This window comes from Lissotriton vulgaris, chromosome 5 (assembly GCF_964263255.1).
Source record: "Lissotriton vulgaris chromosome 5, aLisVul1.2, whole genome shotgun sequence".
Lineage (NCBI taxonomy): Eukaryota > Metazoa > Chordata > Amphibia > Caudata > Salamandridae > Lissotriton > Lissotriton vulgaris.
In genome coordinates this window covers 1,188,703,745-1,188,722,040 of record NC_141693.1, presented here as the reverse complement: position 1 = coordinate 1,188,722,040, position 18,296 = coordinate 1,188,703,745, and positions in this window count along the sequence as shown.

Below are 18,296 nucleotides of genomic sequence, written 5' to 3'. Positions count from 1 at the left end.
CCAGTCTGTACCTTCATTTATAAAAGTAAGAGTACATTTATTAAACACACACTACTCAATACTATGCACCCATTTACAAATATACATAAGCTGTTGGAATTACATTGGGACATTGCATAACATCTCCACCCCTCCGCAGGGGGGTGGGGTCTAGTACCACCACTCCCATGTATGCACATCATCTTGCTCCCAATGCAATTAGTTCAACATAACCTGAAGCGAAGGCCCTGCGCACTGGCACCATCCCAGAGGTGTCCCCCCCATTACCTCAACAAGCATTAAACAGGGGTACACCTGCCTTGATGACACACGACCCTGACTGAGCATCTCCTACTGACCATAAAGTATTCACCTCTACATCTTAAGGGCTAACAGTCTGGGTTCTTCACCTAAGTGCAGCAGCAAGAATACATGTTTACGCACACTTTAGAATGACGGTACTCATAACATTTGGATATCATTTAAAATGCGTTGCAATTACAGCCCCTAAAGGCATCACAGATGATCACAGGATTCAGTAAATACAGTCAGACACCCTAGCAGGAGTGTCTAGCCACTGAAATCCACCTTGCTTATGACATCACCTTACAAACTGTGAAATTCAGTCCCTTTAAAAAGAAATAACCATGAGTAAATGCATTTCATTGTAATTACAACATTTCACCTCCAGGAGATGCCCTTCTCAAGACATCTCCAACTCAGCTCTTCAATCTTTGATGCACTTCTAAATGAACCCCCAGCTGTAGAACAAAAAGTTCCAGCCTAGGAGGTGATGCAATCTTCGATGAGTGTTGAGGGGTTATTCCTCAAGAAACTTAGGGTGGGACTTATCTCTGTGCTGGGGCGAGACTGCGCTTCTCCAACAGCTCCCCCAGCACCTTTTCACACTCAAGGATGATCCCTCTCCTCTGGGGCCCACCAAAACGCAAAAAACGATCCATTCCTCTTGCCTTGGAAAGCATTATGGGGTGCTTCAAGATCCTGCTGCTGAATAACAGATGAGCAGCTCTCCCGCTGTGCCGGGGAGAGCAGCGCTGGTGCTTCACAACTTTCTGGGGCCTCGTGGGGGGGCCCTGTCGCACCCGGACTCCCAGGTGAGCGCAGACGGCTCTGGGAGCCCATCCCCAGCCACTCCTCCTCTTTTCCTAGGCCCGGTCCCACCTGGGCCCCTCGCACCGCTGAATGTCTTCCTCGAGGGCTCCGGTCCCACCTGGGAACCCCGCATGCCTTCCTTGTTGGTGGGAAGCCCGGGGAGCCCACCCCCGGATGCCCCCGCCGGCTCCCCACGCGGCCAGCACTCTTCTGTGCTGCCACGGAAGCCGGCAGTTCTCTTCTGGTCCACCCGCTCCGGCTGGCAGACATGAGTCAGCTTCCCCACTTCCGAGGGTCTTCAGGGGAGTGCGACGGCACTCCCCTGGCCTCCTTCACATTCGGGGCTTGGGGATGGGGTCCCGGGCCCCCGTACATCTTCGGGGGGTGAGGGCTAACCCCCCCATCCTGGCACTTCAAGGCCCGGGGATGGGGTCCGGGGCCCCCGGACATCTTCGGGGTGGACGCGATGGCGCTACCTTGATCCTGGCACTCCGGGGCCCGGGCATGGGGCCCGGGCCTCAGTCTTTGGTGGGGGCCAGTGTGGGCTCCTGGCTCCCCTGCAGGGCCCCTTCACGGCTTTACTTCTCCTTGGGGGCAGCCCCTGGCACCTGACCCACCCAGGGGGCATCTCTGAGACCGGTGGTGGAGCCCCACGCGCTTCGTCGTCGGTCTTCCTAGGGGTCAAAGGTTGCCTACCTTCCGGGGGCCATATCTCAGCCTCTGGGGGTCCAATCTGCCCCATTTGTGCGTCTTCTTGCTCCTGGTGGTATCCTCCAGCCACTGGGAGCACTCTGCTTCACTGTTCAGGTCTCCAAAAGGGTGCATTCTGCAGGGATCTTCACTGGCTCCCTGCACTTCTCCTCTCCCTGCGCAGAGGACCCTGCTTCTGCGCACCGGTCCTGGGCTCTTCTTCTGGTACTGTTAGGAGCATTGGGGGCAGCCAGGGGTGTCCTCCTTTCAACTGCCTTTCAACTGCCCATTGCCAGGCTTTGGACTGGGATGAATGTGTGACATTGATCCACATTCGGTCCATCACTTGTTTTGTTTGCAATTGCCGCCATAAGTGCGCTGGGGATGCCCAGACGTGGGTCCCAGGCACTCCACACCACTGGAGTCAAGCTAGCCGGGCTGATGAGAGGTGTTACCTCGAAACCGGTCCGGTCCTCGGATGCTTGATTCCGTTCTGGGAAGGACATGGCTTTTGTAGTTTGGACTGGACTGTTCCCATGGGGCACAGGGTCAGAGCTGATTTGCATATCGCCATTGTCTAACCCAGGGTGGTGTGGAGTGCAAAAAAATGATGGATTTGGGTCCAGATCTTTGGACTGGGATGAATGTGTGACATTGATCCACATTCGGTCCATCACTTGTTTTGTTTGCCATTGCCAGGCTCCATCACCTTCCACCTCAGCAGACCACACCCCAGATCAAGCTTCTCTTCCTGTTCAAGTACTTTTTAAAAGTTGAGTAGGGGCCTGGCAGGAAGTCTCTGTGTGTCCTATCAAACAGCGACACATCACTTCCCTGCCCCTTCTCCCTCCTTCTTGTCCAGTCTCTGGGTTGTTCAAAATTGAGTAGTTCACTGTCTCTGGCCACTTGGCTCCCCTTCCCCCAGTGCTGCCTTCCCCTTGGTTCAACTTGGTGCCTGGCACCCAGCGACAGCAGTTGATGGATTGTCTTGTAGCTCCACCTATCTCCCTTCCTTGGAGGCAAGATCTCGCTCAGGGAAGAAAGGGCATTAATCTAACCTGCCAAGGCCAGACCCCAGCCAGGGACTCAGAGAAATATGACATTTCTGGACGACCCAAAAGCAGTACAAATATGACTTTGGACTCTGCAGAATACTTCTCTTCACATCCGCTACACTGGACTTTCGTGGGTGTCTGGAATCTGTAGGCCTTGTGGAAGTCATTCTACCATGGGTTCCACCTCCCCATGAAGGAATAATGAAGTGAAAAACACAGTAAAACACACTGACTTCCCCTGGCATGTTTCCTTCCAGTGTATAAAGCCTATTCCATGTCACCACCCAATTCTGCATAAGTCCTGCCACACCATTCAATTTGTACCTCCTGGAACTGCACACGCTAGGACTCTCCACTGCGCAGCCCCTTCATGTGTGCACATGCATGTACACATGTGTCTTCATGTAACCAGCGCAGTGCCCATACTCCAGCTGCTGCGCAGCAGCCTAGTCAAGCCAGGGGGACACCAGTAAAATCTCCATGCAGTCTCCTTCATTATGAGATCACTGTGGGTGAGTCCCAGATTATGAGGTTATAGTTAGGTCCTAGTTTTCATAGGAAATCCGCAACATTCTATTTGGAATAACTTTGGCGCCGGTTGATGAATCTTTGCAAATTTCTCCAAGAAAATGGCCTGCTCTGCTCTGCTCCTTCCCTGAAAGTTTGGGCGTGAAGCGGGAGCTGAGAAAAAAGGGGGGTCCCAAAACATGTTTTCCCTATGCAATTTTCCATAGGACCTTTAGCCAGGGCTACAGCCCGAACGGCTGAACGGAATTACACCAAATTTGGCAGAGAGGTAGAGTTCGGTTCGCAGATCACCCTTTTTGTTAAATGGTGTAAATCCGTTCAAAAGTAAAATCATAGATATATCTATAGGTGCTTACCGTATGCATACTGTCTGCGTACAGGTCCGCGTACCTTTCCGAACACAAGCTGTATGCTGATTGGCTGTCAACTGTCTGTCAACACTCCAAACTAGGAAGTGTTGGCCGCCATCTTGTGCTCGGTAGAAAGCAGACAAACAAACGTGTAGAGCGCAAAAAGGGGGCAGGGTAGAAACACCCTGACCCCCTAGGCCTGATCAGGGGGTCCCACAAGGACCCCCAAGGGTCAAAATGTTATTTATTTTTTTTAAATCACGGGGTACGTGTACCCCGCAAAAAAAACAGTCTGTTTTTTTTCAAATTACCTACCAGGAGGTACCAAATCCCGGAGGCATAGTGAAAAAGAAGTGTGGGGGGCCCCATTGCCCCCCACTCTGTCCCGGGGACTGCCACCCCAGGGCAAAGTAATTATTTTACACCTCTCTGCAACGCAGCCCCCTGGCGCATACTGGAGGCTCCTGGTGGGCTAGTTGGCCTCCAGGGACCCCCAGTATGCAAGGGGAATTATTTCCCCCTCTGAAAAAGTGTCAGTGGGCTGCATTGCAGAGAGGTATAAAAAGGGGCGTGGCCTCATTACACCTCTTTGCAATGCAGCCCCCTGGCGTATAGTTGAGGTTCCAGGTGGGCTAGTTGGCCCCCATGGACACCCAGTATGCAAGGGGAATTAGTTCCCCCTCTGCAAACGCACCAGGGGACTGAGTAGCTGAGAGGTGTAAAAAGGGGCGTGGCCCCATTACACCTCTCTGCAACGCAGCCTCCTGGCGCATACTGGAGGTTCCTGGTGGCCTAGTTGGCCCCCAGGTACCCCCAGTATGCAAGGGGACTTAATCCCCCAATTTAGAACACTCTACAGGGCGTGTTTGCACAGTGGTGAAGGTAGGGGCGGGGCTTGAGGTGATGTGAGTGCAAACATGCCCTGAGGCGCGTTTTAAGTTGGGGAATTAATTCCTCTTCAATCCAGAGGTCCTCTAGGGGGCAACTAGTCCAACAGGTATCTCCAATAAGTGCCATGGAGCTGTGTTGCAGAGTGTTGTAAAAAGGGGGCGTGCCCTTTTAACACCTCTCTGCAACACAGCTGCCTGGCGCATACTGGAGGTACCTAGTGGGCTAGTTGGCTCACAGGGGACCTCAGGATTGAAGAGGTATTAATTCCTCAATCTAAAACGCGCCACGGGGCGTGTTTGCACACATGTTACCTCAGGCCCCGCCCCCTTCCTTCACTATTGAGCAAAATATTCCTGTAAATTCTGCCGAACTATGAATTCCAATTTACTCACCTGTTATCACAAGAAACGTCAGTGCTGCATCTTTGAACGCACTACTGTTCCTGAAAAGTAATTCTAACCATACTTACAGTAACTTGAATTTCCTTCCATAGGCTAACATTGACTGGTTTCACTTGGAAATTTGTGGAGTGTGGAGTTTTGGAACTTAAACAAATTCCTCTAAAATCAGCCGAACTACGAATTCCGATTTACTCACCTGTTATCAGGAGATACCTCAGTGCTGCATCTTTCAGCTCACTACTATTCCTGAAAAGTAAATTTAACTGTACTTACCAGTAACTTGAATTTCCTTCCATAGGATATTATTGCCTGATATATGAAATATATATAAATAAATAAGAATATTAAATAAAAAAAATATTACAATTTCAATATTTAAAAAAATATATATTTTTCAAATTATATGAAAAATATGTAATGTAATTTAAAAATAAAATATCTAAAAATAAATAATTTATAATAATGTATTAAATCAGTATAAAAAATATAACAATTAATACATTTAAAAATGATCATTTACAAAATTCACTGAAAAAATCATAGGTTTCAGCCACGTTATAGTTAGGAATTACCATTTAAAAATCCTTAGAAATTCACTGAAAAAACCATAGGTTTCACACACGTTATAGTTAGGAATTAGCATTGAAAAAACCTTAGAAATTCACAAAAAAACCATAGGTTTCACACATGTTATAGTTAGCTGGACATTTCACTCATACAAAACCATTGAAATTCCCCCGTTATAGTTAGTTCAGCCCGCAATGCACTGCTGATGATGTCACATATTACATTACTCATGACATGGTCAGTGGCATCACTCATGACATCACTGATGACATCTAAAATGACATCACTGATGACATCATTCTTGTGAAAGAGTGGCAGACCTCTCACCCTAATATAACCTTTGATACATACATTCAAAAATAGAAACTAACATTTTCAAAAAAATGGGGATACCAATACAAGTTACAACAACCTATTCACTAATTCCAACATCTACATACACATCCACTCATTCACCAACAGTTCTATATAGTCACTCACACATGTCCTCACTCATCATATGTACTCATACACGTATACATCCTGTTACACACCGACACTCATCCATAGAGTAACTCACACACATACTCATACATGAAAATAAACTATCAAACATCCATTTATTTGCATATACAGCTATACACTCACCACTACACTTACTTTTACTGAAACGTACACATACTTACTCTCTTAAACAATCACTTATAGAAACACAAACTTATTTATACAGGAACTCTTCCAATCTCTCACTCTCACTTATAATTTCTTATATAAATCAATACTCACATATAATAGATTAAACATATGTATTTACTCATACAGACACTATTGAGACAGTCATCCACTCACTAACACACCCATACACACACTCATCCACCCATACAGTCCTGCATACATGCTGTCTTCACAACACAAACAAACAGTGAGTCAGTCATTCATGCATCTATGTGCTAAGTAATACCCCTCACCGAACCATACAGACATTCATACTGATACTCAAAAAACCAACTAATAACCCATATAGACACTCATGTAGCTACTCACCAACCCATGCAGCCACTTATAGACAAAGTGAGACACTGATACAGATATTTACATATTTAAACATTACTCGCTAATACATGTGTTTACTAAGATACACTTAATAAGTCAGTTATGCAATAATTTTTACAAAAAAAATCCATTTAGACACATATTTACCCATTTATTCTTCCATCGACCTTTAGATATACATATATAAAAAATATTTGTTTTTCAGAATGACACACATTCACTGGATAATCAAATGCCCTCACTTTTGCTGTACAGACCAGAGTAGCAGAGTAGCCGAGCTGCTGACCTGGTGAGCTCCATGCAAGAGCAAGCAGCCCGTAAGAAGCACGCCGCCCGCCGCCCGCCACTCACCTGTCGCCCGCTGAAGGTTTGAGGCTGATACGTTTTCACAGAGGTTCTGCATGGCGCTGCAGCGAGCCCGGGACTCTGTGACCCAACAATTTCCTTTTTCGGACTGAGGACCAGGGCCCGGAGCAGCAAAGGCAGAGGTGAGAGACAGGCAGGAGCTTGGGGGCCACCCGCGGTCATTTTCCAGTACGCTGCAAGGCTTCCCAAACACACCCAGCTTTCTTCTTTCTACTCGCCTTTGTTCCACCCCTCACTCGACATCCCGGAGTTGATGCTGGTGCCGGCTCCGTGTGCTCTGTGTGATCTTGGCTGGCTGTGCATCGGCACAGGGGGAGTCTGTGTGGTCTTGGCTGGCTGTGCATCAGCACAGAGGGAGTCTGCTGCAGGTGGCACGAGGCTTGGGGCTCGAGGCTCATCAGGTAAGTGGGAGGTTGCTGTTTGTTGCCACGTGGCTGTGTTTGTGAGGCTGTTTCTGCAGCGGGAGCCGCCCGAGCTCTGAATGCTTTGAATGTCCCTAAAGCCGCCCAAAAGTGGCAGGAGCCACGGAAAAGTCATCCTGTTGTGGCCGGAGCCGCGAAAGCCTTTCTGCAGCGGTTGGAGCCGCGAGAGCGGCGAGAAGGCATCTTGCAGCGGGCGGAGCCGCAAAAACCATTCTGCAGCGGCCAGAGCCGCGAACCCACCCTGCAGTGGCCGGAGCCCCGAAAACCACCCTGCAGGGGTCGTAGCCACGACAGCCGTTCTACAGCGGCTGGAGCTGCGAAATGTATTTCACAAGCGGTCGGAGTCGCGAAAAACTTTCCTTAGCAGCAGGTGCTGTGATAAATTGTCCCGCAGCTGCAAAAGCCACGCAAAAGCCACGAAATCAGCCTGGCAGCTATAGAGGCTGAGAAATCTTCTTTAGCAGTGATAGGAGCCGTGAGAGCCTCAGTAGCGGCAGGGGTGCCCAGCAGTTGGTGGCGTCTGCGGATTGTCCGGGAGATCAGAGCATCTGAAACCAGGCAAGTAGGCAGGCTGTTTGCAATACTGTATATTGTGGACTGCCGCCGCCACCTTCAAATGAACAAACAAACAATAACTATCGCTCGAGGAACACGTTTGAATGCGGATTAACTTGAAGGAACAGTGTCTGAAAGGAAAGGGAAAACTGTAGTCTTGGATTATAAGCCTTGTGTAGATATAAATATATATATCAGCAGTGTTTCTTTGCAGCGTTTCTTGCCCACCTTGCCCTTGTCTTTCACTACTCCCTTTTGCACATCTTTTAAAATATAATGACAGCAAAAAAATTAAGGTCGGGCGTTTATTGGTGGGAAGGACTTGTGCAAAAACAAAATCAAACCCCCTACGAAATAAAGATGTCTCTGGCATACTGTCTAAAGGAAAACACCAACTATTTAGTCTGTGGGAGAGGGGAAAGGGTACAAACTCCAAAGTTACATCAAATACTGTAATAACTGGAGACGGAGGGGAAAATGCGAGTGGGATTAGAAAAGAGTGTGAAAAGGTAAATACTGTTGAAAAGTCCCATATTACTGGTAGTAATTCTAGAGGAGGAGAATCCCGAGAACCCCAAGAACCCCAGAGACATCCAGCACGAAGTCCTGGGGATCAAATTAGTTCTTTAATTCCACAGGTAGCCCTGGGACCTGCTCTAATAACAGTAGATGTGACTGTACATAGAACGCCACATGCTCCCCATGGTTCCATAGAAGAGCCCCTTGGTCTCAATCCAGCCGAGGATGTTCAAAGTAATGATTTCACTCTCCCGGATTTAGATTTAGAACTCTGCAGGAGATATGTTTCTTGTGATTCCAGCAGGATTATAGAGCTACAAAACACTCCTACAAAAACAGTCCCTAAAGGTCTCAAATTATTCAGCAGTACTCAATCAAATAAATCAAATAGCTCCCTCACCTCTATGACTCCTGATTTAAATATTAATTATACCTCTCCCAGTCAAATATCTAGGAAGGAGATATTAGTCTTGGACTCACTATTATCCCTAGAATATCTATTATCCTCTATTTTAAAGTTACTTGAAAAATTTGTAGGAGGTTCTGATTGTGTGTTGGAAACTGTAACCCAATTCCTAAAGGTATTGTTAAAAAGTAATAAGGAGAAGGAGGTTAGTTTAAAAACTGATCTCAAACAAATAGAAGGAGAAGTAAAAATAGAAGATGTTGTGACGAATATATTTGAGAATGCAAATAGTCATCAAACCTATATTAAGAATGACATTAGTTCTCAAACTGATAAGCAAATGAATAAATCGATACAGCTAAATTATGATTTAGCTCGAGAGCTAAAAGACTCGGTAGACTCAGCGAAAAGGATAGATTCAGAGGTTTTCCCCATTTTTAGAACCCAGTTAAGTGATGAGAAAGATGATGAGAAAGAAGATGCTTTAGGAATAGCACACTTGCAAAAAAAGAGAGAAATGGGAAAAATGGAAAGAATAGAGGGAAAAAGATTAAATCAATACTAAGAATCTCAAAAATGAAGCAGCAGAGAATTTGTTTTAAAGAAAATATAGAAGCCCCTGGTAGTAAGGAATCTCTCGCTGAATCACTGCAAAATGCATCACAAGATATGATTCAGGAAAATGAAGCAAATTTTTTGAATCCAGAGACTAGAGATCTAGCATTAGGGCCAATAGTGGCATTTGAAGCTTCCATCTCAAATATTGCATATCCTACAACAGTATTTGATAACTTCACAATAGAGGGGTCTTCTTCCGTGATAACAGCAGAGCAGCGGAAGTCTGTTAGCCTTAACTCTTCAGCACTTAATCCTTTGGCTATCCCCTTTTCCAACATTGTAAAAAGTAAAGTTAGATCGAAGAAAACTGAGGTTGATCACATCAGGGAAAGTATAGATTCCATCCAATTAGAATTTATACCTCTGTTTGATACGGATTTAATACTAAATAGGTCTCTGCTTCTTAAATGTTTCCAGGAGATTGAAAGTTTAAAACGTGTTCAAAGTAGTGATATAAGCTTAGTCTCCCTTTTAAAAACAGAAGTTGGCTATAAATCGAGGGTGAGATTTAATTCCAAAATTGTTGTTAACCTTGTATTTCAATGGTCAGAAGACCTACAAAGTAGGGAGATCGATGTTACCTAAGGGTGGGCGTAGTTCCCGTAGCCGCCCTCCGCGAAGCTACGCGAAGCCATTCTCGCACTACGCCAGCTTTGCGTAGCTTCGCGAGCTTGCGTAGTAGCTTGCTGGTCCCGTTTGCGAGCCGTTTTTCTTGCTCGGGAGCGCGTAGTGCGTGTTCGGGGCGCTGTCTGCGTGTTCGGGGGATTGTAGCGTGCGACATTACCCATGTGGTGGGCTATGGGCACAGCAATCTTGTTTTTTCAATTGTCCCGCCCGCCCGCGTCCCCTACTTCCTCTTCCGGGTCGCAAATAACGCGTTCGCGCGGTGCACGTCTTGTTCGGGAACACAACTACTTGTTCACTTGTTCGCGCATCCGAATGACGTTATCGCGTTCTCACAGTCGGGTTGGATTGTGCGGCCGGATTCCAAACATCGTAGCGAACGCTACCGGGAGAGAAAAGCAAGAAAGCGAACGCAGAACCACGGTAAGTCATTACCGCGCACGCAAGAATGCTATTGAATGCGCGCGAGGAAGAAAAACTACTACGCTACGCTGTAGATTGCGAAGTAGGCGACAGCTTTGCGCGCTACGCGAAGTGCGAAGTTGCCAAAACTTCGCAAACTCCGCGAACGGAGCGTAGTTCTCCGCCCAGGCCTAATGTTAACCCTTTCTCTGAGAAACCTCGAATTAGAGCCCTCGATAATAAGTCTATGTTAACACATATGGTTTCATGTAGTAAAGATTGCCCGTATGATACGGAGGAATTAAAAATCTGTATTACAAAAAATGGCACACAAGTGAATTTTAAAGATTCTATCTCACTTTACTCTCAAGGGAACTGTAAAGAACAGAGTTCTAACTGGAACTGGCTTCCTAGTGTCCTATCAAGCAGATCCAATAATAAACTTCCACAAATGCCATCCCCTTAGCAATGAAATATAAATAATGTCTTGGAATGCTGCAGGAATAAAGAATAATAAGGAAAAGTTACAATACATATGTGCACTTAGTGCAAACGTGATCTGTCTACAAGAGACCTGGTGTACAGAGGAATTTCTTTGTAAGGATTATTTTATTTTAGATTGTATGGCAGTTCCGTCTAGGAGATGACATGCAAAGGGAGGAGTGGCATGCCTGCTGTCAAATAAGATAAAAATGGAATTATGACTACTATAAAGATCCTAGTAACCTTTTTCTGGCAATAACGCTGTATAACTCTGATAATGATGTAAAATGTAAACCATTGCCATTGATAAATGCTTATATTCCCCCTGATGCTAGGGGATCTGAACTGTAAAATCTCGAATTCCACTCTGGATATATTCCGAAATAAGGAAAAAGAAGAATCCTTACAGATTCCACAAGCACTTCTTCCACAAAATATTAGAACAATTAAGAGGGGGAAAATGCTTCTGGATGAGTTAACAAAAGTTGATGGTATTGTAGTAAATGGAAGACTCTCCTCAGACACACCGGCGAATTTTGCTTGTAAATCTAATATGGAGAAGCTATTTTAGATTATGTGTACATCCTTTTTCTTATTGAAGGATCTTAAGGTTTCCAATTCTCTTTATAGTGACCATAAAATATTAACTCTCACTGTAAATTTAGATCTTACCAGGTGTGACCCATGGTCACTAAACTGTGAAGAAGTTTGCTTTGCTAAAAATTCCGGGAAATGCTATTGGGATACTAAGGCTATTCTGGGTTTAGATAGTATCTTAGAGGCTACTGTAGAGAACTTGGCTAACTGGAATGGATCAGAAATTACTAGTTTTACTGATGTTATGATGCAATTGATAGCTATTGCTAGGAAGTCAAACCAAAAAAGAAGCATTAAAGTAGCCCCTAAATCCTTACATCTATTTAATCGTGTAATAAATAAGTTGATTAGAGAACAGTACCTTCACTACTCCTTTGATAGATATCGTACAATATTGCTATTAAAGAGGAGGAGGACTAGGGCAAAGGTAAAGCTAAGAAAAGAGAGGGAAGACAACATTTGGATAAATTTGACAGAAGCAGTGTCAAAACGCCAAGTAAGAAAGTATTGGTCTCTCATTGGGGAGGGATGTGGAGCTAGATCATGTCCTCTCCCAATTGCTATTGAGGAGCATAAATGGGTTAGTGATATACAGGACCTATATGCGAGTAATGCAGCTACAATGGTATGCACTGCATTAAAGGAAGATATATCATTATATGGCTTGCAGTCTGAAAAAGATATTGAATTGGCGATCAAGGGGATGCGGTCCTCCGGGGCGATGGGCACTGGATGAGCTACCAATTACGGTTTTAAAACAAAACAGTAAAATGTGGAGTAAAATCCTTTATCTGGTGTTTAACTACTGCTATGCAAACAAAACGGTCCTCCCATCTTGGAAGGGGAGTATAGTGGCCCCCCTTTTCAAGAACGGAGACCGAGATGCCCCAAAAAATTATCGTCAAATTGCCCTTTTAGATGTAGTAGGTAAAGTTTTTGCTAAATGCCTCTTGATGCAAATAAATGATTGGGTGAATGGGGTGAAATTTTACCTTTTGAACAAACAGGGTTTAGGTCAAAACATGGAACTATGGACAATCTAACGGCTCTACAGGTATTAAATGAAAAATATGTTAAAGCCAGAGGTGATTGCTGTGGGGAAAATTGTCGAACCTGGGTATGCCAGCCATCCTCTTGGAGTTAGTCCGTGCTCTCTATACAGATACCTGGTGTAGAGTCTTATTGGGAGGGGAAAGAGGTCTCTCCCAAATAATTCCCACTGTAAATAGCCTAAAACAGGGATGTTTATTGGCCCCTCTACTTTTCTCCCTTTATATTTCTGACCTTCCCTATGTTCTGTCCCAAAGTGAAGGTATTGCCCCATTATTAGGGGGAAAATCAGTTGGTTGTTTACTCTATGTGGACGACATTCTAATATTGGATTTGACGCCGAGGGGATTAAATAGTCGTCTTCAGGTGCTTCATGAATATGCAGAGGCCCATTTTTTAAAGATAAATGTGACTAAAAGCAAAGTAATGTGCATGAATGGTAGAAAAAAGGTGAAGTATGGAAACTTTGTTTGGTCTGTAGATGGGCAAAAACTAGAACTTGTAAAATCCTATGTCTTCTTGGGAAAAACGGTGTGTAGAAATTTAAGTGATAAAGCACACATAGAAAATAATATTCCTAAAGCAATTACACAGGGGAAAAGTTTCGGTTCCCTCTATAGGTCAACTGGAAGGAGACACTTTGGAATGCTATTGGAGGTCTTGGGTGCTAAAATTCCTACCTCTTTGTTATATGGTATGGAATTACTTGACCTAGGAAAATGGGGTTTCCTAAATATAACAGAAGGCAAAATTTTACGGAGCCTAGCCCCAGTTAACTCTGCTTTCCCGTGGCCGCTTTAAGGTTGGAATTTGGATTAAGAAGTACCTGGGTACAGGGACTTGCGGGATAGTACGTTGGGTTATAAGTCTTGTAAAGGGTGAGGTAGGTACAATAAGATCTTTTATCCAGAAAGAATTACTGGGAAGTTTGAATGAGCAATATCTAATTGTGGCTCCGCCTGAAGCCGCGGAGAGAGCCCTGCTTCATTTTTGTGAAGACCTGCTCCAGCGCCACATGACGCTGAAGCGTAAGGAACAAGTACGAGCTAATGGGGGTGCAATCAGGCATCTGAGTCGGCGAAAGTACCCGCTGCAAATCCACTTGGATTACCAATTTGGCATGAACTAAAAGTAAGGCGTGACAACTCACATGAGATAAAATTGCGGCACTACGACTACCAGAGGGCCACGGGGATGGTCACGCCCACCTGGGCGGGGTGTCAGACATTTAAAAGAGTGCTGTTGGAAATTGTCAAATCTCCTTGCTTGCAAGTGCCCATGAGGAAGTGCTAACCAGGCACGAAACGCGTCGGGCTGAACTTTAAAACTGTGCAAGTACCAAGCTGTTTCCTTTGCCGTCCTCCATTAAAGATCGTGTGCTGAATAGAAGTACTTGATTGGGCTCCTTCATTGCGCAGGCAATTCTACGTTGGATGGATTGCGGCTCCTCCTGAAGCCGCGGAGAGAGCCCTGCTTCATTTTTGTGAAGATCTGCTCCAGCGCCACACGACGCTGAAGCGTAAGGAACAAGTACGAGCTAATGGGGGTGCAATCAGGCATCTGAGTCGGCGAAAGTACCCGCTGCAAATCCACTTGGATTACTAATTTGGCATGAACTAGAAGTAAGGCGTGACAACTCACATGAGATGAAATTGCGGCACTACGACTACCAGAGGGCCACGGGGATGGTCACGCCCACCTGGGCGGGGTGTCAGACATTTAAAAGAGTGCTGTTGGAAATTGTCAAATCTCCTTGCTTGCAAGTGCCCAATAGGAAGTGCTAACCAGGCACGAAACGCGTCGGGCTGAACTTTAAAACTGTGCAAGTACCAAGCTGTTTCCTTTGCCGTCCTCCATTAAAGATCATGTGCTGAATAGAAGTACTTGATTGGGCTCCTTCATTGCGCAGGCAATTCTACGTTGGATATATATATATATATATATATATATATATATATATATATATATATATATATATATATATATATATATATATATATATAAATATATATATATATATATGTAACAATCCCTGCTACCTCTCGCCCGGAGCCCAGTCCTGGAAACCGCTGCGCAGGAAGAAGAGAGGAGACCTCAGGTGCAGTGAGCAATACTTCTTTATTGTTTCCTCGAGGAAGCGGCACACCACAGCATGACGTTTCGGCCTACACAGTAGGTAGGATAATTAGGATTTTTTGTATGTATGCATATATGTATATGTATGCATGCATTTATATTTGTATTTATATGGATTATATATGTTTATATATGTATGTATATATATATTACCTACTGGCGTAGTTAGGATTATTTTCAATGCAAAATCTCAAAATTCTATTGTGAATAACTTTGACGCCGGTTGACGAATATGCCTGAAAATGTCCTCAAATTTGCCTCGCGGAGCTCCGGTCCTTCCCTGAAATTTTCGGGGGGATTCGTCAAGCGGGGGTCGAGATAAAAGGTGGGTCCCAAAACATGTTTTCCCCATGATAATTTCCATCAAGCGGTCGACCTCACTTTTAGCCCAAACGACTGAATGGATTTCCACCAAACTTGGCAAAATTGTAGGGACTGGTAGCCCGATGTGCCTTTGCTATGTCTCAAGATATGTGCTCCAGTGGTTTTTACGAAAATTAACTTTGAAAAAATATATATTGGGCTACATTGGGCTATATATATGTTAGAGCCCAAATGTAGCCCAATGTAGCCCAATGTAGCCCAAAGATGGCCACCAGAGACAAAAAAAAACAAAAATAGCCCAAATATCAGCCAAATGTAGCCCAACTATAGCCCAATGACAGAATGTCCCAGAGTGTTCTAAAGAACAACTAGAGCGCTAACAGTCTTACTTATGACAAAAGTATGGCACACCTGAAGTCATCTTGATTGGAATAAAGTGTTAACACTTAAAACATTTAATTTGCAAAGCAACAAAATGAGGGGGTTCATTTTGCCATAGAAATTATGATTAGTGCTGAAGAAAGAAAAATTAGGGCACATTTTGAGTGACTTCTGAAATCCTCTTATATTTCATTAAAAAAATTCTGATATGCAGTCTCCCAAGATGGCCACCAGAGACAAAAGAGGCCAAATGTCGCCCAAATTTCAGGCAGATGTAGCCCAACTATAGCCTAATGACAGAATGTCTCAGAGTGTTCTAAAGAACAACTAGAACGCTAACAGTCTTACTAATGACAAAAGTATGGCACACCTGAAGTCATCTTATCTTGATTGGAATAAAGTGGTAACACTTAATACATTTAATTTGAAAAGGAACAAAATGAGGGGTTTCATTTTGCCATAGAAATTTTATATATATATCTATATATATCTATATATATATATATATATATATATATATATATATATATATATATATATATATATATATATATATAACTTGCGCGTGCAATGCACTGCTGATTACGTCACATATTGCATCACTCATGACATGGTCAGTGACATCACTCGTGACATCACTGATGACATCTCAAATGACATCACTGATGACATCATCCAGTGAATGTGTATCTTTCTGAAAAATAAATATTTTTTATATATGTATATCTAAAGGTTGATGGAAGAATAAATGGGTAAATAAATGTCTAAATGGATGTTTTTTTTGTGTAAAATTGATTGGTTAACTGACTTATTAAATGTATCTTAGTGAATACATATATTAGCGAGTAATGTTTAAATATTTAAATATCTGTATCTGTGTCTCACTTTGTGTATAAGTGGCTGCATGGGTTGGTGAGTAGCTACATGAGTGTGTATATGGGTTATTAGTTGTTTTTTTGAGTATCAGTATCCGTGTCTGTATGGTTCGGTGGGGGATATTACTTAGAGCACAGATGCATGAATGAGTGACTCACTATTTGTATGTATTTTGAAGACAGCATGTGTGCAAGACTGTATGGGTGGATGATTGTGTGTATGGGTGGGTTAGTGAGTATGTGTTTTTATAATTGATTGTTTAAGAGAGTAAATATGTTTCCGTTTCTGTAGAAGTATGTGTAGTAGTGTGTATATAGCAGTATAATCAAGTAAATGGTTTATTTGCATGTGTGAATTTGTGTGTGAGTAACTATATGGATGAGTATTAGTGTGTAACAGGATGTATAGGTGTATGAGTACATATGATGAGTGAGTACATGCATGAGTGACTATATTGAACTGTTGGTGAATGAGTGGATGTGTATGTAGATGTTGGAATTACCTAATAAGTTGTTGTAATTGGTATTGGTTTCTCCTTTTTTAAGAAAATGTTAGTTTCTATTTTTGAATGTGTGTGTCAAAGGTTATTTTATGCTGATAGGAGGTCTGCCACTTTGTCACAAGGATGTTCTCATCAGTGATGTCATTTGAGATGTCATCAGTGATGTCATGAGTGATGTCACTGACCATGTCATGAGTGATGTAATATGTGACGTCATCAGCAGTGCATTGCACGTGCAAGTTATAGTGAGTCCAACTAACTATAACGTGGGAATTTCAATGGTTTTATGCGAGTTAAATTTCCGCCTAACTATAACTGGTGTGAAACCTATGGTTTTTCAGTGAATATTCAGTGACCAAGCCCCGTCCGCGGGGCGAAACGCGTCATGGAGGGCACTTGCTCTGCACTATTCACTGCCTATTAAATGCACTGCTACAACTAAATATCTCTGTTGTGCTGGCTCATCTTTTCTGATCTGAGGGATTGCTTTGAGGTCTGCGCCCGCCTGTAACTGCGCCCAGAGCAGTTGGGAGTTTGCTGTTCATATATATATATATATATATATATATATATATATATATATATATATATATATATATATATGTGTGTGTTTTTTATAACTTTATTTAACAAGTTTATTTAACGCACATCAATACTGTATATATATATATAAACATATATATATATATATATATATATATATATATATATATATATATATTCACTGAAAAAACCATAGGTTATAGACCATATATAGTTAGGAATTCGCATTTACAAAACCTTATTTTACTCACACAAAACCATTGAAATTCCATATATAGTTAGTTGCACTAACTATATATCGCGCACCCGCAATCCACTGCTGATGATGTCACATATTACATCATTCATGACATCGTCAGTGACATCACTGATGACATCACTGATGACATCTCAAATGACATCACTGATGACATCTCAAATGACATCACTGATGACATCACTGATGACATCTCATTTGACATTACTGATCACATCACTGATGATATCATTCATGTGATAATACGATGAACCTCTTCAGACTCTAATATAACCTTAGATACAATCAGTGTAAACAGACACTCACAGACTGTCACTCATCCATGGAGTTACTCACACACCTAGTCAGTCATGCAAAGAATCAATCACACCTCCATTTCCTCAACTATACAGTTATACAAACTTTACTTATTCAAACATATACTACCACATATTTACTGTCTTATACAATCCCTGATACAAGTTCACAATGATCCATACAGCCACTCACACATTCACTGGCTCTTATGCACAGTTATTTATAGTTGTCAACTCTCACATGTACTGTGTTTTACATATGTACTTACTTTGACATGTAGCACTGAGATATCCATTCACTCACCAATACACTCATGCACACAGTCAACCGCCC